Source organism: Carlito syrichta, unplaced genomic scaffold (genome assembly GCF_000164805.1).
Source record: "Carlito syrichta isolate Samal-C Ts95f unplaced genomic scaffold, Tarsius_syrichta-2.0.1 Scaffold309239, whole genome shotgun sequence".
Lineage (NCBI taxonomy): Eukaryota > Metazoa > Chordata > Mammalia > Primates > Tarsiidae > Carlito > Carlito syrichta.
Genome location: NW_007253335.1, coordinates 414,380 through 435,557, shown reverse-complemented (window position 1 = coordinate 435,557; position 21,178 = coordinate 414,380). Strand labels below are relative to the sequence as shown.

General features: G+C 42.6%; 1 protein-coding gene across 1 annotated transcript in view; it reads left to right on the top strand.

The window, feature by feature from the left end:
- TSPAN5 (tetraspanin 5) overlaps nucleotides 1–21,178 on the top strand; it is a 58,372-nt gene that overhangs the window by 7,462 nt on the left and 29,732 nt on the right. Inside the window, exon 3 of the mRNA XM_008067000.2 lies at nucleotides 11,255–11,305. The gene's annotated coding sequence lies outside the window, so the exon portion shown is untranslated. The remainder of the gene's footprint in view (nucleotides 1–11,254; nucleotides 11,306–21,178) is intronic.

Here is a 21,178-nt window from a genome sequence, read left to right as displayed (position 1 = left end):
TTGCCTGAGCCCATGAGTTCAAGACCTGCTGGGCAACTTGGCAAGATCTCATCTCTACAATAAATCAAAAAATTAGCCAGGCGTGGTAGCATGTGCCTGTAGTTCCGGCTACTTGGAAGGCTGAGGCGGAAGGATCGCTGGAGCCCAGTAGGTTGAGGCTGCGGTGGCCGGGAGAGTGCCACTGCACTCCAGTCTGGGTGACAGAGTGAGACTCCAACTCAAAAAAAAAATTACAGTTCAAGTGTCACTTTCTAAAAGCTTTCTCTGACCCCTGCAGTGATCTCATAGCCTCTGTGTTTCTATAGCAACCCACGGGCATCTCTAGAAAGCTCCATTCCCTGTAATCTAGTAGTTTTATTTATGTCTCCCACCCACTTCCCCCAGACCATTATCTCTTTAGGAAAATATATCATCTGTTATCTTTTCCAATTTTCCATCCCTGTACCTATCATGGTGCCTGCTATATACTGAAGATACTCATTAAGTAAATTGAATGATTAAGTAAATAGAATCCTACTTGTGCCTTAAAACAGAGTAATCCTATTTTGATTTTTATTTGCATTAACCCTTAAATCATGCCTCAATTTTTTTCTAAGATGTCAAGATGTTTCAACAAAAAAAGTGTGCATCTGAGAGAATTAAACTTTCAAAGCTGACATTAACAAGAGCTCACAGCTCAGCTGTTTAACACAAACAGCAGGAGCTTATTCCTGCAAAAGCTGATGTTTGTCTATGGATAACTTACTTCTCATGTCTCTGGTTTGAAATATTTCAGAAATAGTTATTCCTCAGTCCTTCTAAGCCTTAAGAACACTTCTCTGGTATGTTTTTAGCCTTGGTTGTATCTAATCAGGGAGTTACCGATGGAATAACCCAGGCTGTTTTACTGAAGCAAGCAAAGATTAGTGGGCTGTGAACTTGCAGCTTCTATGTTTCCATTCAAAAGAGGATAGCTTATCCCTCACACTCCCTTGTGTGTATGTGCCTGCATTGCCTGGGTACTTTCCAAGGAGGGTATCAGTTTGATCTCTTATATATCTCCTTTTTTTCTCTCCCTTCCTATATCAGATACTCTTCTTGCCAATGTCAAGCTCCAAGCCCTAACAGGACAGTCTTCCAAACAAGACTGTCTCTGGACAGTAGACATTTCTTCCGGGGGTACTCTGGCCTTCTCCTGGTATAGTTCAAGTTCAAAGGCAAAGGGCCCTTTCATCCTTTCTGGGAAAACAGAAGAGAGAACACAGGTCTAGAATGCTTGGATACCTCCCAGTAGGCCTCCTGCCCTGCTCCTCCTCAGCCCTCTCCCAGGCTGTGTGATGTTGCTTTGGGAGCCATTCCTTGGATTCTAGCTGTTTCATTCTGCCTCTGTAAGTCAACAAGCAAGCAGAGGAAGCCCTTTCCTTCAGACAGATGTCTGGCTGAATTACATATTCCTTCACATACCAAGTAACAACAGCTTGCCTGGTAGTTCAGAACGACTGGTGTTTCCACTTAGTTATTTAGAACAACACCCTCTGCCAGACCATGATTAGGCCCTGAGCACCATCCATCTCTTGCCTGTTTTGCGTGTGTTGTGTTGTAGTTCACAGTAAGTTTGTCACAGGAGTAAAGCATGAAGGAAATTAATCTGGTCTCTTATTTTGTCTTAGGACCAGTCTTAGTCTGTTTTGTGTTGCTATAACAGTATCTAAGACTGGGCAATTTATTTAAAAAAAAAAAAAGAGGCTTATTTAACTCACAATTTTGCAGGCTGGAAAGTTCAAGGGCATAGTCCTGGCTTCTGGTGAAGGCTTTCATGCTATGTTATAACATGCCAGTGAAGGTCAAAGGGGAAATGGACACGTGGAAAGAGGAACCAAATGGAGGAAGCTCGCTTGATACCAATTTGCGTTTGAGGGAACTAATTTATTCTCAGAGAACTAATCCAGTTTCAGGAGAGTGAGAACTCACTACCACTACACTGGCACCAAACCATCCATGAGGGATCTGCCCCCATGACCCAAACACCTCCCATGAGGCTCCACCTTCCAATGCCACCCCATTGGGAATCAAATTTCAACATGAGTTTTGGTGAGGACAAACAAACCCTTTCCTGAGTCATATGTGTAACCTTAGTGACATCATTTGTCCAGAGAGTGGGGAGTGGGAGAGATCCCTCCTTTATAAGCAGGCCTGCAGGAGCCTACCCTTCAGGGTGGGGCAGTTTTCAGAAAGGGGCTGTAGACTAAGAAGCTTCCTCAGTCAGTATTGGTTATCATTTATATCCCACATCTTCCAAAAGGATTTTGTAAAATATAACAAAACTAAACCCATTCACACAGGCTGTCATACAGAAACAAGGAACAATAAGGTTAGGGAGAGGGAAGAAGCATCCAGAAGCCCAGATGAGGAGAAACATCTTTTACGTGGGATTTTGAAATTAGTGGATTTTTAAATGATGGGGCCAGTCTCCCAGAATTCATGAACCAGATTGCTAAGAAAGAAATAGAAAAGATTTGAAGTTAAATGTGATATCAGTATTCTGACTAGAATTTGTTTATTTTAAATGTACAGAGTGATTGTACACACTATTCCTGGAAGGACCTCAAGCTAAAGTCAAAGGAGAGAGAGAATTAATTAATTGGAGGGCAGGTGCTACTGCCACTTTCTACAGGCACACTGCTCTGTGGTTAACAGGGTCACCATCATTCCTATTGTCTGACCCCAGGTCACATCACTTATTTACAATTGTGTGTGTGTGTGTGTGTGTGTGTGTGTGTAAATGTCCACTAAGGACATTTGCAGCAAGAGATACAGAAGTTCAGGAGAGACAGAGGCCCTGGCCAATGTGAACCAGGGCATTTTCTTGTGTGTGAACGAGGCAGGATTTGAAGCTGGCTTTCATATTGACCAATTACAGATGGTGGGAATGCAGGAGCAGATGAAACGTGTATGTGGAGAAAGAGGATACTGATATTTACTGATATACTAACTGTGCCAGGTACTATGATGGGCTCTTTGGATCTCACTCAATCCTCACATGGTCACATTGACCCCCGCAGTTACTTTGTGTAGTTCCTTAGATGTCTATTTTACAGATAAGGACACCAGGGCTCTAGAAGGTCAAGAAACCCTCCAGTGATTCTTTCTGGCTCAGAAGATAAACCTCACGATGGCCTGTGAAGCCCGGGACAGCCTGGCTTCTATCATCTCTGTCCTGTGCATTCTAGCCACTAAGTGGCTATACCCAGCGTGCCTGTGTGTCTCCACCATAGGGCCTCAGCCCAACATTCCCTTTACCTAGAATGCTATTCCCCCAACACCTGCTAATAACTCCTTCATGTTTTTGCTTTGGTTTTTGTTTTAGTCAGGGTCTTACTCTGTTACCCAGGCTGGAGTGCAGTGGCATGATCACTGCTCACTTCACCCTCGACCTTATGGGCTCAGGCAATTCTCCTGCCTCAGCCTCCTGAGTAGTTGGGACTACAGGCACACACCATCATGCCTGGCTAATTTTTGTATTTTTTGTAGAGATGAGGTTTCACTATGTTGCCCAGGCTGGCCTCAAACTCCTAGGCTCAAACATTCCTCCTGTCTTGGCCACCCAAAGTGCTAGGATTACAAGTAAGCATGAGCCACCACATCTGGCTCCTTCTTCATGTTTTTGCTTATACTTTGTTTTCTTTATGGAGACTTCCCTTGTCCTACTACTAAGTCTCCTGACACTGCTTTCTTTTCACAGTGCTTCTCACTTTTTAAGATTCTACTCATGTTCGTTTCTTTGTATTGCCTTTCTCTCCCTGCATACCCCCACTAGAATGTCAACCCCACAAGAGCAGGTGCTTTGTCTGTTTTGTTTCTCACATTATCCCAGGCCCCTTGATGACTGCCTTTTTCTTAGTAGATGCTCAATAAATATTTGCCGGATGAATGAAGAGCCTTTCCCAAGATCATGGAACGATGAAGCGTTCCACTGGCAGGGTGTGCTCAGGTCACATTGAGGAAACTGTTAGAACGAAGTGACGTGAGAGATACTGACCCTGACCCAGATGGGGGATGTTCTGTTTACAGGTTGGGGCTTTAGTAGTCACACCATCTTATCAAGAGGCTTCCGTACAGTTTGAATATATAAACTAGGACACCAGAACCCAATGGGAAAACTGGGATTGACTCTCTGTATATTGAATTTTCCACCAGCCCACGCTTACTCCTTTGACATGGCAAGAATTGTCCCTGGAGGCTTTTTATTCCTGAAATAAGACCCTGCTCTATGAAGACATTTGTTTGGTTCACATAAGTATTTAAGACTTGTGTGGACTGATATATCCCTCCCATCCCTTCCAGAACTAGAGCGTTGTTCAGACTACGGTGTCAGATAATATCTAGTAAAAAGCACATGTGCTGCAGCTTCAGGAAAATGTGTCTTTCCTCATGGCACTTTTTCTCGTTCCTTTCTTCTATGCCAAATATTTTAAATGCATCTTTCCTGTTTATTTAGGTACAGATTAAAATTTTCTTTAAAACTTCACCAGAATGCTAGTTTTTTTTTTTTCCTTCCATTGTTACTTAGGGTGATATTTTTGAGACCCCATTTTAGGCAAGAAGAATGATCTGATTTTTATTTTCCTCTATCATGTTTACCTTGTGCATTGTTATTTTGGGTCCTTTCATGGGTTGCTTGGCAGATGCCATGGATGTAATTGATGTTTTTAAGCAAAGAGAATTGAAAGTGTCAATTTAAGTGTTGCCTATGAACTTGATGTACACCATCTATATCTGTCACTGTTGCTTTTTATGAATAAAAGTAGCAGAGGGCTGGTGGAAATGTATATAGTTTAGTAAAGAAATTTTTTTTAAGTAAACAAGCTGAAATTTGCTTTAAGGAGAATTCAGATAGCAGCCAAAATACCCACAAAAGAAAACTGTTGACAGGGTGCTGTGGCTCAAGCCTATAATTTCAACACTTTGGGAGGCCAAGGCAGGAAGATCACTTGAGCCCAGGAGTTCAAGACCAGCTTGGGTAACATAGCAAGACCTCCCTGCTACACAAATTTTTTAAAAAAATTAATCAGGCGTGGTGGCACATGCCTGTAGTCCCAGCTGCTCAGGAGGCTGAGGTGGAAGGATCGTCTGAGCCCAGGAGGTCGAGGCTGCAATGAGTTACAAGTGTGCCACTGTACTCCAGCCTGGGCAACAGAGTGAAACGTCCTCATGAAAAGAAAGCTACCCTTCAGAAATGTCACTAGATCAAGCTAGTTATGAAACTGGCACCCAGACTTGTTTCTGTCAGTGAGGTCATAAGATCTCAGAATTTTGAAGAGCCATAGTCTCCATGTAGAAGATTACAGATATGTTGGCATTAGCCTTAACACCTCCTCTCCTTCCCCCTTCCCCACTCCCGCCATTTCCAGTCACCACTGACAATGTCAGTTTTGCTTCTCAGAAGTTCTTAATTCTATCCACTTCCATACCACATTTCAGTGCAGGACATGATCATGTCTCGTCTGCGTTTCCAAGTCGCCTACCTTTGGTTCCTGTGGATATGCTAGAGATTCTGATCTCTCCTACAACCCAGATCATCGTTTTCCCAAAGCCCAAATCTGATAAAGGCCTGCTTGCCCAACCCAACCCTGCCCACCACACTCACCAGCCCTTATGTGGTTTCCAGCCCCACTTAGGGGAATGACTGGTTCTTCCTCAGGTGACTTACAAGGCCTGCATGGGCTGACCGTGCCCGCTCTCTGTTTGCAAACCTGTCATACCTTCCTCTTTCCCCATTCTCTGTGTATCAACCACACCAATGACTTTTAGACCTGTTTACTTGCTAAGTTCTTCTCACCATAGGGACTTTGCACTTTCTCTTTCTCTGCCAAGAACACTTCTTTTTTTGCTCATTAACTCTCTCATCCTTCAGGCCCTATTTGTGCCTCCATCACTCAGAAGTCTTCCCAGGTTGCTCTCGGGATCACGTCCCTCTTTCATGGTCATTCTTGGCCTTGTTCCTCCTTTGTAGCACGATCGGGGTGATTTTACCTTTTACTCTTTCATTATTTGATTACTGTCTCACTCTCTTACTGGACTATGTGCTCATTGGAGGTAGGAACTGTTTCTGTTCTGTTATCTCAAGAGAAAAGTAGTATCTAGCACAAAGTAGAAATGCAAGAGTATTGTTGCTGATTGTAGATGGCTTCTATAAGTATCCATTTTTGTAAGAGTTAGAATGAGGCACTGGCCCATTTCAGAGATATTGAAGGTTCAGCAAGGACAAAAGCAACCAGGTATGGAGGAAGAAATCTTCCTCTTATAGGCCTCAGAGATGGGGGTGGGGCAGATGTGTCGCTCCAGAGCTACACAGTCACCTTTGTCACATCCTGGGGCAGTTCCCAGCTATCAACTCTGCTGGCTCTCATTCTGCTAAACTTGGCTCCTCTCTGGTTTCACTGAGACTCATTCTCAATTCCAGGCAGGAAAACATACCTTTCATACCTAGAAACTGAAAAAATAAATTATAATCTTAGGGAACAAGTTTGATTACAATTCACCATTCCTAAGCTGACTCTGTGGACAAATATTTTATGCATTTTGTGCACATTAGGAAAGTACTGTAACAGTTTTGGTCTTGGACCTAGGACTCAGATTTCCTGAACAACTCAACTCAGGCATCTGGATAATCTTGGGAGAAACACTTAAAATTTCTAAACCTCAATTTCCTCATCTCTAAAAGGGGGATCATAACAGTACCTAGTACATGAGATTATTGTGGGAGACTTTGATCCAGCATTATTCTGTAGAAAAATAATGAAAACCACATATGTAATATACATTTTCTAGTAGCTATATTTAAGAGGTAAAATGAAACAAGGGAAATTGATTTTCATACATTTTATTAGCCCAATTTTCCAAAATGTTATCATTTCAACATGTAATCAATAATACAAATAATAATGAGATATGTTACATTCTTTTTGCTCATATTAAGTCTTCGAGATCTAGTGTATGCTTACACTTACCAGCACAGCTCAGTTTGAACTAGCCGTATTTCACATGCCCAAGAACTAAGCTATCGTATTGAGCAGCACTATTTTAGCTAATTCATATAAAAGAGTACTGTCACAGCCTGGCTCGGTGGCTCAGCCTGTAATCCCATGCTTTGGGAGGCTGAGGTGAGTGGATTGCCCGAGCCCGCAGGTTCAAGATCCGCCTGGGCAACTTGGCAAGACCTCACCCCTACAATAAATAAAAAATTAGCCGGGCGTGGTAGCGCGCGCCTGTAGTTCCAGCTGCTTGGAAGGCTGAGCGGAAGGATCACTGGAGCCCAGCAGGTCGTGGCTGCAGTGGCCGGGAGCAGCCACTGCACTCCAGTCTGGGAGACAGAGAGAGACTCCAACTCAAAAAGAAGAAAAAAGAGTACTGTCACATGCCACATAACGATGTTTTGGTCAACGATGAACTGTATTACACAGCGGTGATCCCATAAAATTATAATACCATATGTTTACTGTGCTTTTTTTATGTTTAGACATACAATGCTTACCATTGTGTTACAGTTGCCTACAGTATTCCATTCAGTGACATGCTGTACAGGTTTGTAGCCTAGGAGCAGTAGGCTAGACCATATAGCCTGGGCGTGTAGTAGGCTAGACCATCAGGGTCTGTAAGAGTACACTCTGCGATGGTCACATAGTGATGAAATTACCTAACAACATCTCTCAGATTGTATTCCTGTTATCAAGCGACCCATTAGCCATACTTAGTATTCAACCAATAATAGCAAAAGTGTTCCTCATTTTAAAACATCAGAAATTAGGTTGACAAACATTTGCACTGCACATTTGCATATATTGCCATGTGGGAAGATGCCTCAGATATGTTTTTATTTCTACTGCAAAAGAATAAAGGTTGACTTTAAGAGTTCTCAGCTGTTCCCTGTAAGTGGGCCTCTCTGGGTTTCAGAATGAGGTCAGTGTGGTGGTTTATGGTTGACTTTTCTTCGGGAGGTAGGGAGAGGGAAACTGCATGTCTCTCAAGTGCTGCGTGCCTGTCTCTGTTTTTTGACTCTTCTCTGTTTAATTATTTGGAGCTGCAACAACTTGATTTTAAAACAAAACATATGGCCTGGGAGTAATTGGGAGGACATTTGCGAGTGATGCAGCACTGCAGGTATGCATTAAGTTGAGGCCCCAGCCCTGCACACTTGCTTGCTTAGGTAGTGAGTATTTTCCCTCACTTCAAATTGTGTTATTTTCCCCAATTTTTAAACCCGTGTTTGGAAAGTCAAAGCAGGAAATATGGGAGCAAGATTATAAAGAACATTGTCAGTCTTCTTTCAATCCCTATTTTTTTCCTCTCTCCTTTTAATGGAAAAACCATTGGTTTCTAAGCTACTTATATGAAGAAAAAGTTTTTTCAAAGTGCCAAAAGGAGAGAGGTTAACTTGATTTAAATAGTAGAAAGTGGACCCATCATTAAATTTCTGGGTCTTCTACTCACTTCATTGCTGATATCAGAGTGAAGAATTTGTGGTCTGCAACTAGTTCTTACGTGAAGGCAAAGTTTTTGTCCCTTTTTTTTTTTTGCTTTTACTTCTTCAACACCCCTTTCTTTGCTGAGGGAGGAATAGCTGATATCCTAATCATATGCCATGTAATTCTAGCCTGAATGTCTCAACTTTCTGCACCATGGCAGGTGGGAAATGGGAATTCATCAGGACTAGTAAGAGCATATTCTCATCTTATTCGAGTCTCTGCTCCCCCACTTAGAATCTATGTTTCTCTGAACATGTTATTTATATTCTCTAAGCCTAATTTTCCTCTTTTTTAAAAAGGGGGTAATAATAGTGCCTATTTCAAAGCAAATGATTGTGGAGCTTAAAAGAGACATTGCATACAAAGCCCTAAGCACAATGACTGGCAAGTAATAAAGACCAATAAATGTTAGCGACTAGGCACCCTGAGTAGTAATATGCCCACATTCTTCAGTAGCAAGAGGGACCGTCGACTACGGTGTTTTCTGCCATAACGTCCTTCCTATTGCTTGTGATGACACTGGGACTAAATAATAGTGCATCAGAGGAAATAGCCAAATATTTGCCCTTGGACAGCTTCACCATTAGAAAGGTAGCCATTTCACCGGGATGTGTCGGATATGAACATGTTGAAGCCAAAGCCTTACCTCTGCGCACTGCTGCCTTCCAAGTCTGATGGAGCCTGTGTATTCACTTGGCAGTTGCTGCTCAGTTTTGCCTAGCACCTATAAATGCAGAATTGTTTTTTGTACTAAAGGATCACAAGTACCTTTGAGTCCTTTGGAGTTTCATTTGTTGTTTGGATTTGAAACATAAGATGAGATAACACTCTGACCAGGGCAGTAGCAGGACTGACTGCAGTTTTTCTGTTGGGGTATTGAAACAAGAAATCTTTCTAGACACTTTTCAAGCAGTTCCGCTATGGAAGCAAGGGTAGGAAGAATGGGCTCTTCAAATTTCTGCCAAGTTAAGGACATGCATTTTTGCTCAGGATGTATTGCATACTCTCTCACTTCAGTGTCAGATGATTGTCAGGAATTTTGGGAAGGTCTACACTACCACATTTTCAGAGTAGTCAGTTGTCTTTTTTCAGTTCCTTCTTTTCTCTGTCATTGGCCCAGTCCTTTTCAGATTTATTAGCCAGTGCCTACAGAATGTCAGCAACTCCCTGCTGTGAACGGCAAAGTCCTCACCTGGAGGACTGAAACTATAAAAAAAATAACTCAACTCACTGTCTTTTTCTCTGTGCACTCTTCTCCATGGACAACTTTCCTGACATTTAACTTAATCAAGTTGCTAGTCAAATAAACAGTGTGTGCTGCTGCCATCAGACTGCAGCTTGTCTTTTTTCAGTGTTTAGAAAGGGAAGTCAGAGTTTTTGTATTGATAACAATGGTGAGTAATAAAACGTGTCTTTCCTTGTGGCCAGTTATACCCAGTCCTGATCACTGAGTGCTCAGTGGGTTGATAGCCCTGTGCAATGTGTCATCAAATCGATGGACCCCAATTACAAAACACACCATTATTTAGGCACCATCAAGGGAAAAAATATCATGAAGTACCATTGATATTAGACACATCCCAGTTTCAAAGATGTTAAAATGTAGGGGGAAATGTGTATCTTAGAGCAGGTGCAATACAATTAAAACTGATTAAAATGGAAAGCCCTCCTAGTTATCAACTGCTCCCCTCTCAGCAGCCTCCTAACCCATCCTCAACCCAGCTAATTCCCAAAACTGTGAGATACATGTGCATGAGACACATCTCGGCATTGGGGCTGAATGCTTAACTCAGTCCTGTGTGTTATTTGTGTGATCCATGTTGTGCATGAAGTTGTGGGACTGAGTTGAGACCAGGAAGGTGGAGGAGCTCAGAACTATGATTTAAGTCACTGAAGTTTCTGAAAAACAGAAGGTTCCCAGAATTTTCTTTGGACTTGGTAGATTTTTGTCACCTTTTGAAGGTGGGATAAAGAACTTGTGAGGGACATGGGGGACTCTGCATGTCCTTGCTGACCTGGTCCATTCTTTTTTTTTTTTTTTAGTCAGGGCCTCACCTTGTCACCCAGGCTGGAGTGCAGTAGCTAGTTCATAGCTTACCACTGCCTCCACTTCCTGGGTTCAGGTGATCCTCCCACCTCAGCCTCCAAAGTAACTGGGACTACAGGCACATGCCACCACACCCAGCTAATTTTTGATATTTTGTAGTGATGAGGCCTTGCTATGTTGCCCAGGCTGGTCTCAAACTCCTGGGCTCAAGTAAGTCTCTCACCTTGGCTGCCCAAGGTGCTGAGATTGATTATAGGCACCTCGCCTGGCCTACCTGACCCATTTCTAATAGCTGAAGAGAGGATCACCAAGCTCCTCTAAATTCATGACTCTGCTTACCCACTCGCTAGTGAACACCAGCTCAAGTCCCTGGGACATTCTTGTTTCCTCTCCTACCCCAAAAGGTAGCATTCAATATTATTGATAACTTTCATTTTACGTAGGGTCCTAATTATTATTCTTCATAATCTGAATGATTTCTCGGCACTTACCTGTCTCTAATCCTTAATGCTGTAATAATTTTAAGCAAAGGGATTATGGTATGTATTTTCCTGGTAAAGATGGATACTCAAATTTTAGAGAAAGCTACTTCCCAGCCAGGTAAAATGACAAAAGAATTAATTAAAACCTGTCCTATTTATATTAGTAAAAATGTGATGTTTACCCTTATGCTTACCCTGCTTTCTTTCTGTTTTCCTTTCAGTTTTTGGGAATAACGTTTCTTGGAATTGGACTGTGGGCATGGAATGAAAAAGTAAGTTGAATATTATGAAAATGCATGCTTTTTGGTTGTTAGAGCCTGCACATTATTATATGTTGTCTCCCTTTCCTCTTTGACAACTGCAGAGTAAAGAAACATGACTCTATAACAAGAACAAGTGTCAATGAAAGATGTCATATTCTCAAGAACTCTAGGAATTGTGCCTAAAATGATCACTGCATCAAAATAATTACAGAAGTAACAGTACAAGTGCCCAGTAGAGAATGTACCTAGGAATGTGATCTGTTAGCCAGAGATCTGTGTTCCCATGAGATATTTCCTCACTTGGGCACAAGAACTTCTGTCGTGATTATAAATATAACTGAACCACCTGTAGTTGTTTGTCTCTTTTGCTTGTTAACCCTTTGAAAGATGGCTCAAGCCATAGAAAGTGATTTGTGTGTGTGTGAGCATTATGTGATAAACTGTTAGCATGTAGTTTGAAGAAAGTGGGATATAAATTTGTGTTTGAATATCAAGTAAACGCCTCATTAATGGTAAAGAATGAGAAGACTTGGCTGCTGGTTGCAAGTATTAAGAAATATTCAGCTTATGATTAGATACAGTATAATGAAAAATCTGGAAATAAAGAGCAGTATATTCTAGGTTCCAGTGAGGACACATGTTCTGGGGCAGTTTTTGCTCTAAGCATCACCCCGATGAGGTCGCCATCTTGTATCCACACCTCTGCAATACTTTCTGTTGCAACTTTTAATTTTTTGCCTTAACCTCCCCCTACTTAAGCCATCACTTGAATTCAAAAATGAATAAACCCCTTTTTCTTCCTCCTTTGGAAGTGAAATAACCTGCAGGATTTTATCTATCCTGGTATTTGGCTATACAATAAATCTTGATTATCTCCCTTCCTGTAAGGGGGGGGCTGTGTATAGGGTGGTTAAAAGCTGCTGTAAACTAAGAGACTAACCTAAACTTTCCCAGAAGACGATTCTCTTATCGCTGAGGTATTTCACCCTGTGAACCTGACCCTGGCCTGGATCCAAGAGCTCTTTGAAGTGGTAAATGTGTTAAGAAACGTTTTTAGCATTATTAAGAAAGTGGAAGACTAGGAAACGTTTTTAACATAACTAGGAAACATTTTTAACATCATTAAGAAAGATGGAGACTAGGAAAGTTCAGTAAACAAACGCCCCTTGGATGCCAGTAGGAATTTCTACAACTAAAACAATATTCAGACAGTATATAAAACCAAACTCAAAGTAAATCCTGAGTTTTGAAAAGGAACCACTCTATATGTATTTACAAAATACTTCTATAGAATGCAAAATGTTTTATGGGAAATGACCCACCTTTCAGCAACTGGAGTAATGGAGGTGAACTGGAGTTTTGAGGCAGGGCAGTAGTTATATGCGAGGTCAAACTAAATTCGCACAACAGGGTTCATTTTATCTCCAGAAACTTTTGCATTGAGTACTGGTCTTCTCTTGGATTCTGACTAACTTCTGCCTCAATCCCATTGTAAGTCTGGAGATTTGTGAACTCTCAGAAGTTACCCCTGTGGGTACCTTCTGGTTGGTTCAGTGCCAGATAACACAGCTTTTTATAAGAGTCCATTTCTATCTCCTTTGGAAAAAATGCTGGAAGACATTAAGTGAACTAATTATCTGTTCTAGCAATAAACAGCAGTTGGTCATTTTGAGGTTTTTAAAAATTTTTCTCTTTATGAACTATAATTATCTTTGTTTCATCAGTTGCCTCAAATGTCTCTTCTCTGATAAACTTACAAACTTCTAAAGCTGGCAGTGTCACACAAATATCACAGCAAGGGTATGACACGGTCTTTAGGGAGGGATGAAATGGTTCCCTTTTTGTCAGGGCCACTATTGTGAAATAGAAAATGTCTCTTGAGATCTGAAGTTATCTGGCCAAGGTCACCCAGCTACTCCATGAGCAGGATCAGGTAGAGGCAGCAGTGGGCAGAGGAGGGGTTAGCCAGGCCTAGACCAGTTGACTGAGCGCTGGGCACATGTCTGGGTCCAGGTGTGTTAGCAGTGAGGACTGCAGAGTCCCTGCTCATTTGCCTTCTAGTGGGTCACTAATAAGAAGCAGTTCACAGGCTATGGATGTGTATCCAGGCACTAGTAAGCACTGGTAAGAAGTATCAAGTATAGGATAAAGGCTATTTAGAGAGTGGTGGGAGAAGGCCAGGTGCCATGACTCACTCTTGTAATCCCAGCATTTTGGGAGGCAAAGGTGAAGGATTCCTGACCCAGGGGTTCGAGACCAGCCTGGGCAACTTGGTGAGACCTCATCTCAACAATAAAAGAAAAAAAAATTAGCTGGGCATGGTGGCACACATGGAAAGCTACTTGGAAAGCTGTGGTAAGATTGCCTGAGCCCAGAAGGTTGAGGCGACAGTAGCCGTGATTGTGTCACTACACTCCAGCCTGGGAGACACAGTGAGACTCCAACTAAAAAAAAGAAAAAGAAAAGAGTGATGGGAAAAGGAGTCTCTTTTGGATGGAGTAGTTGGGAACGGCCTTACTAAGGATGTGGCATTGGAGCAGAGCCCTGGATGAAGTAAAAGGGATCTACAGAGTACTGGAGGAAGAGCATTCTGGGAAGAGGGAATAACAAGTGCAGTGTCCCTGAGGCAGGGACTTGGTGATTCCAGGGAACAGCAAGAACCCAGTAGGACTGGAAGAGTGAGAGCTAGGACAAGAGGAGGCAGGGCAAGAGAGGGAGGCAGAGTTTGGTTCGGACAGAGTCCTGCAGAAGTTTAGGTGTGTTTTAGGCATGAGAGGAGGCCACTGGGGCATTTTGATACAAGGATGTTCTGATCTGACTTTTATTTTAAGATCTCTAGTTGTCTATCATGATGGCTCACACCAGCACTTTGGGAGATGGAGGCGAGAGGATTGCCTGAGCCCAGTGGTTCAAGGATAACCTGGGCAACTTGGCAAGACCTCATTTCTACAGTAAATAAAAAAATTAGCCAGGCATGCAGTTCCAGCTACTTGGAAGGCTGAGGTAGAAGGATCTCCTGAGCCCTGCAAGTAGAGGCTGTAGTGACCGTGAGTGTGCCACTGCACTCCAGCATGGGTGACAGAATGAGACTCCAACTCAAAACAAACAAACAAACAAACAAAAAATGCTAGTTCTTCTGTTTACCATCTCAGCTGTATCATGTTGGGTAATTGAGTTAACTTCTCTGAGATGCCCTTTCCTTGATTGTGCAATGGAGATACTCATCTTACCTCATGGGATTATTGGGAGGATTAAATGAGATGGTCCTCAGCACAGTGCCTGCTATGAAGCAGCAGCTCACTGGAGACATGGCTCCCTCCCCTGGACACATGACTATAGCATGTCAAGTCCTACTTGGGGACAGGGACAGAAAAGTGGCTTTGAAAGTTACCTCCAATTTTAGGTGAGTTTCAGGCTTCACTCTGTGAACCAGAGAACTGATTTGTTTTGAGGCCTCTTGAGGAAGATGTGATATGCATGATCTTGGTAACTGCAGAGGCTGCTCTGTCGAAGACCTTGGGGTTAACTTCTGAGTTGGGCCAGGCCTCTGACAGGATGACTTTCCAAGTGAACTCCAGCCGGTGGAGGGTGGTGAGCAGGTATGCATCTGCTGAACTGATGACCCCAGCCCAGAATCAGTAAATCCCCCAGACCCAGGTGTGCTTTAAGGGAGGCTTGAAGGGTAAATTCCTGAGCTGGCTCACAGCTGAAAGGATCAGATTTCCTCTGGAAAGATCAGATTTTCTTAATAGATGACACGTTCAAATTATGTGGAGCACAGAAGTATTGGAAGCAAAAATGATGACCCCTCATACTTAGTATCAGTCTGAGTTTTAATCCTGGCGCTAATATTCCAGTTCAACATTAGACAAAATAATCTGAATTAATTCATTTTATCTAAGTTCCAAATCAATTGTAAAGATGTAAAGGATGGATGTGTCTCCAGGGGAAGCTAGTTTATGTGCAGTTGTTCAGAGATCATCGGATTTGCTGTTTGGAATTATGTAGCATAAATCACCTCTACAACACCCTTGGCAACCTCCAGTCATGGTCAACTCATATTCAGATAACATTTATTGAGCACATAGTATGTGACAGGGCTTGTGCTGGACTCTAGGGATGTGAAATGAAGAGACCTGGTTTTGGTCCTCATGGAGTTTACCCATGGTTAGGAGGGTATGCACAGATATATAACATATATACATAAGTGCCTATACAAAGGGTGCCAAAAATGTATGCACATTTTAAGAAGGAAAAAACTATTAAAATTGTAATACCCGATATATACTGATAGCAAAAGATAAATACAAGTCACGTTTGACTTGTCTTCAGTTACAAAAGGTGCTCAAAGTGGTTACCATCCATGTCCAGATACTTCTGATTATGGCGAACTAAAAGTAATACATAGATAACATTGCTTAAAATGTGTATACACTTTTTTGGCACCCCCTGCTATATACAGAGGGTGCCAAGAATAAATAATGTATGCACATTTAAAAAATTGTATTAAAATTGTAATGTTCAATATATACCAGTAACGAAAGATGAATACAGGTCACACTTTGTAGATGGTTGCACTGGCCAATTCTGCTGTCATGTGTGTGATGCTAGCATTCATCTGATTAATGCCATCTTTTGAACAAATGTGTATATATTTTTGGCAACCCCTGTGTTTGTGTGTGTGTGTGTGTGTGTGTGTGTGTGTGTGTGTGTGTGTGTGTGTGTATACATAGAATAATACATTGCAATAAATGCTAGTTAGGATTGTATATGTGTTTTAAAATTCTCAGCAAAGCACTCAGTTGCCCTTATTGTTGGGAAGACCTTCCTTCCACCAAATTAGAATCATGTCCCACTAGTTTTTACTCACTGGTTCGGGATCTACCCTGTTGGATCTCACAGAATAAGACCTTTCATATGTGAGCCCTGGAGGTTTTTCACTGGAGGGTGGATGCCTTGTTCTTCTGGGCTTCCAAGCTAAACATCTGCTTCTCTTTGGGTGGTCCTCCCAGGATGCGGGCTGGAGTCCCCTTACCATCTTGGTGGTGCTCCTCTGGCATCCCTCTAGTATGTCCTCTGTGCCACAGAGTGGAAGGTTTAGTGGCTGTTGAGAATATGGCTGAATTGTGTCCCTTCTCTCCTTATCTGGTGTTTGTAAAGCTGAAATCCAGTTTTGTTTTTGTTTTTTGAGTCAGAGTCTCCCTCTGTTGCCCATGCCCTGGAGTGCAGTGGCACGATCACAGTTACCACAGCCTTGTCCTGCTGGGCTCTGGTGATCCTTCCACCTCAGCCTTCTGAATAGCTGGAACTACAGGTACCCACCACCACACCCAGCTAATTTTTAATTTATTGTCAGATGAGACCTTGCTATGTTGCCGAGGGGTCTTGAACCCCTAGGCTCAAGCAGTCCTCTTGCCTTTGCCTCCCAAAGTGCTGGGATTACAGGTGTGAGCCACCACGCCCAGCTGAGATTCATTGCTGATCCCTGTGGCTGCAGCTCACTGACTGGCCCAAGTTGGTCACATACCCAGCTAGTTTACCCCATTCACCTCACGGCTGGCTGATTTTCAGAGTAAAATGCAAGATTCCACATTTACACAGGGTTATTTCAGCTCACCTCTCTACCTGCTCCGGAGCCTGAACCTGGCATCCAGCATGTTCCCCCTTGCACTCAGCTTGTTTCAGCTGTACATTTTGATCAGCCTCTTCCCTTGATTCCTTCCTCTAAATTAGACTGTCCTGCCTCCATGCCACATGGGGAAATTCTGATCTGGTAAATCTGGGGTGGATACTGGGATGCTTTAATTTAACAAGGCTCCTAGGTTGTTCTCATTGCAGTCAAGTTTTGTTATCACTGATAAAATTTAGTGATACTTGATTGAGCAGGCCAAGGACGGAGCCCAGTGACATGTCACTAGAGATTTCCTTTGGAGTTGACACTCATTCACTTATGTGTGCCCTTGGGTGTCATCAGTCTAGCAGTTTCTAATCCATCTACTTGTCACTTCATCAGACTATCCTCCTGCATCTTGTCTTTGCAGACAGACTAGATCCTTCACTCTTTATCTGATGAACCAGACTAGGGACTTAATTGAACCTCACACTTTCTCTCTGAACCCATGCTGCATCCTGAAGCATAGTATCATCTCATCCAGGCACTCAGGAATGCTTATCCATAAAGCAAGGTCTAAGGCATGGTGTGTCACTCCTGTCTTCTACAAACACGTCCTCACCTGGCCTCCAAGGTACCACCCACTCCTGGTTTTCTACCTCACGGGTGGTCCCTTCTCATGTGCCCTTGCTAGTTCCACCCCATTTCCCTGACCTCTAAGTTTTGGAGTGCTTGAGGCTCAGTCCTAAGACCTCTTCTCTGTCTTCACTCATCTTAAGAGATTTCACCTAGCCTTGGGGCTTTATACACCGTCTGTCACTGATGACTTCCAGATTAATATCTTTGGTCCTGACCTTATCTGAATTCCAGACCCACATAGCCAACAGCTTATTCAGTGTCTACACTCCAATGCCAATGGGCTTCTGAAACTTAATGCATCCAAAACAATCTTCCTGGTTTCCCCCGCCCTTGCCCAAACCTGCTCTTCCCAATTTCAGTAAAGGGGAGCTCCACCCTTCCACCTGCCCAGTCCCTGACACCCTGCTCTCCTTCCTTCTCATACCACGTGGGGTCCATCAGCAAATACTGGCAGCTCTACTCTGAAACTATATTGAGACTCTGGTTTCTTCTCAACACCCCTCTGGTGGTCTAAGCAGCTACCACATCTCACCTGCATGTATGCACAAGCCTTTCAATTATTTCCCTGTCTCTGCTCTCGCCCCCTGAACCTCACCCTAGAGGCCTATCTCTGTGTAGCAGCTGGAGTGATCCCTCTAAAATGTGGGACAGATCCTGTTACTCCTCTGCTTTTAACCCTCCATTGAGCTTAGCTTCAAACTGAAAGCTTTATATGGTGCTTATTGCCTCTGTGACCTCAGCTTCTTCACAGCATCTGTGAACCCACTCAGCATCTCACTGTTCCTCTTGAACTACCCTGGGGCCTTTGCACTTGCTCTTCCCCTTCATGGAATGCTCCCCTGAGAAAACCATTGATGCTTTCTTTTACTTCCTGGTTTCTGCTCAAATGTCACTGTTGACCCAGCTCTTTCTTCCTCTTCTTTATGTTTTGCCTTCTCACAGGACTTATCACTTATGTGCTAATAAGTTTATTGCTACCTCTACCAACTAGAAAGTTCTGTGAGGGCAGGAACTTTTTGTTTACTACTACACTCTAGAAACTAGAACGTTAGCTGGCACATAGTAGGTATTTAAGAAATATTGCCCTTAAAAGAATAAATGAACAATGAAAATATTCTTTGAAATCTCAGTTATTTTGTGCCTGTATCATGAAGTTACAGGATTTAGTAGTTTGCCTCAGGTCTCTGGTAAATATACTATATTAATAATTCTTAGAATAAAAGGAGGCAAATTTACATGTGGTTTCTGATGTTTGATTTGAGGGTGGTACAGTGTTAGAAACAGCAAATTCATACATTCTGGTTATCAGAAAAGAAAATAACCATCTACTTCTCACAAAAGGTAGGACTCTATATATGATTATCTCGTTTCTTGGAAAAGTTAGGGGTACCATTCCTTTTCCATTTTGCTCAACTCTGGTGCTTATTACTTAGTTCTTAAGTGGGAGCCAGAGGGAGAGTGATCTGTCACCTGTCACAATTGCAGGTGAGTGTGTCACCAACAGAGTTGGGGGGAGGGGGGCACTCAGGTTTTCAGAGAAGGAAAAAATGCCCTTTGCTGATCCTTGCATGAGTCTGAGATTCCATTCTCCCCCAGCCACCTGTAACAACAGTGTGTAGCCCACTGGGCAGAGAGGAGAGCCAGGCCTGGCTTGTCTGGCCTGGAAACTCAGTGAGGACAGGAGCCTGTCATCTTTGTCCCTTTATGCTATGCTTCCAACACAGCGCCTCCTTAAACAGCAGATGCCTAGAAACCATTTGTGGCTGAGTGAGTGAGAAAATGAGGGGGAACCCACAAAAACCCAGAATTTATTTATAACAAATTATGTATTAAGGAACTCAAATGTGCCGAAAAGAAAAAAACAAACAGCCCCATTACAAAGTGGGCAAAAATATGAATAGACACTTCTCAAAAGAAGGCATACGAGCAGCCAACAGCTACATGAAAAAATACTCAGCCTCACTAGTCGTCAAAGAAATGCAAATTAAAACCACACTGAGATACCACCTAACTCCAGTCAGGATGGCTATCATCAATATCTCAAAAAAATAACATGCTAGAAAGGATCAGGCAAAAAGGGAACACTTCTACACTGTTGGGGAGAGTGTAAACTAGTATAGCCTCTGTGGAAAACATCGTGGCGATTCCTAAAAGATATAAAAATCAACCTTCCATACAACCCCACAATCCCCCTACTAGGAATATACCCGGAGGAGCTCCAGTCACTCTATGAAAAAGGTACCTGCACACGCATGCTTATTGCAGCATTGTTCACAATAGCAAGAACATGGAACCAACTGTGCTGCCCATCAAAAAAGGACTGGATAAAAAAAAATGTGGTGCCTATACATGATGGAATATTGTGCAGCCATAAACAAGAACAAAATCATGAACTTCACAACAACGTGGATGGACTTAGAGTCTTTAATACTGAATGATCTTTCACAAGAACAACGAACTGTGTAGCACAGGTTCCCACTCATAGGCAGACCTTGAACAGCTATCATAATACTATAAGAAAAGGATTGGCAGTAGCAGGAAACTAGGGGGGTTCCTGGGGGGCAGGGAGGTGGGATTGACAGTAGTGGGAATCAACAAGGGTACCTGCATAATGAACATTTGTATACCTAACCCTGAATTATACCCCTCATCTTTAAAATAAAAAAATTAAAAGTTAAAACAATGTAAAAATAAATAAAAATAGCCTTGTACCTCCAAAAAAAATCGTGTTTATTCTTACACATTTAATCTTCAGTAGCCTTCCAAGTTCTCACCGTTTGATGCAATACACTTATCGAGACACTTTTTCCACTCTCAAAACAGTTTTTGGACTCATCAATTTTGATGTCTTTTAGTACTTCTGTTGTTTTTTGCTTCACCTCTTCCACATCAGCAAAATGTTTCCCTTTGAGGACTTTTTTCATCCAGGAAAACTAAAAAAAGTCACTTTGGACAAGATCAGGTAAATAGGGAGGGTGGGACATGGAGGTCATACCATTTTTGGTCAAAAACTGCTGAACACTGAGCACGCGGTGTTGGCAGGTGTGCTCATAAATCATTCATCATGAAATGGGCAAATGCATTCAAAGAATCTCCAAAAAAAATTCACTGAATCCAAACACAGCCTCTCACAACAACGCTAGCTGGTACACTGATGCCAGTGGGTTCTTAGAACACTTGTCTAGCAGGGGAAGCCTGTACTACAAGGGGACCACCCTCCAAAAGATAACTGTTTTTTGGGAGATTTCCCCTTGTATGCAAAAGAGCTTCATATGTTGTGAAATGCTACAAAATAACTTTCTAGAAAGGAGTTTCACTTTCCCTTCCCTAACCTCTGGATCTCCTCAGGTTAAACTTTAAGAGGAGGACATTCTATTTCAGAGGTGGGGAAACTGAGGTGCAGAGATGTTAATCTGGAAGTCTGGCCCTTTCCCTCCCAGTCCTCTGGCCAGTCCTCCATCATCTTCCATTGTACTCACTGGGCTGGGTTCTCTCAAAAGTGGCTGGAAGGAAAGAGATGGTGCTTGGTGCTGACGCCAGTAGGGAGAATCAGGAGTCAGTGGCACTCTAGCTTCCATCTTACTTTTCTCCTTGGCTTTGCTGTGGATGATGAAGATACTTTTTCCTGCCCA